This window comes from Chrysochloris asiatica, unplaced genomic scaffold, assembly GCF_000296735.1.
Source record: "Chrysochloris asiatica unplaced genomic scaffold, ChrAsi1.0 scaffold00037, whole genome shotgun sequence".
NCBI lineage: Eukaryota > Metazoa > Chordata > Mammalia > Afrosoricida > Chrysochloridae > Chrysochloris > Chrysochloris asiatica.
Window position 1 is genome coordinate 18,802,619 of NW_006408555.1, and position 422 is coordinate 18,803,040.

The window sequence follows — 422 nt, forward strand, 5'->3', positions numbered from 1 at the left end:
AAGAAGAAGAAGAAGCTGCAGAAGCCCAGACACCAAGAAGGTGAGATCTTTAACACTAAGAAAGAGAAATACGAGATTGCAGAGCAGCATCAAGTGGATCAGCAATCTGTGGATTCAGAAATTATGCCCCAAATCAAAGCCATTCTCTAGCTCCAAGGTTACCTGTGTGCTGTTTGTGCTCAAAAATGGAATTTATCCTCACAAATTAGTATTCTAGATTTCTTGCAAAGAAAGAACCTCATTAAGTAACTGATAAATTAAAAAAAAAAAAAAGGATAAGAGACAGGAGACTGAGAATGAGGCATGGAAATAGAACAGAATAACAGATGAAAACACATTAGTTCTGGAAGTATTCTCACTTGAATTGGTTGTAACAATGGCATAGAGTTTTTATTCTTTCATATTCCTACCATCAAAATTTT

The 422-nt window shown here is 35.3% G+C and overlaps 1 pseudogene; it reads left to right on the forward strand.

Moving 5' to 3' along the window:
- LOC102827745 overlaps positions 1 to 217 on the forward strand; it is a 2,280-nt pseudogene extending 2,063 nt beyond the window's left edge.
- Positions 218 to 422: the final 205 nt, after the last annotated feature.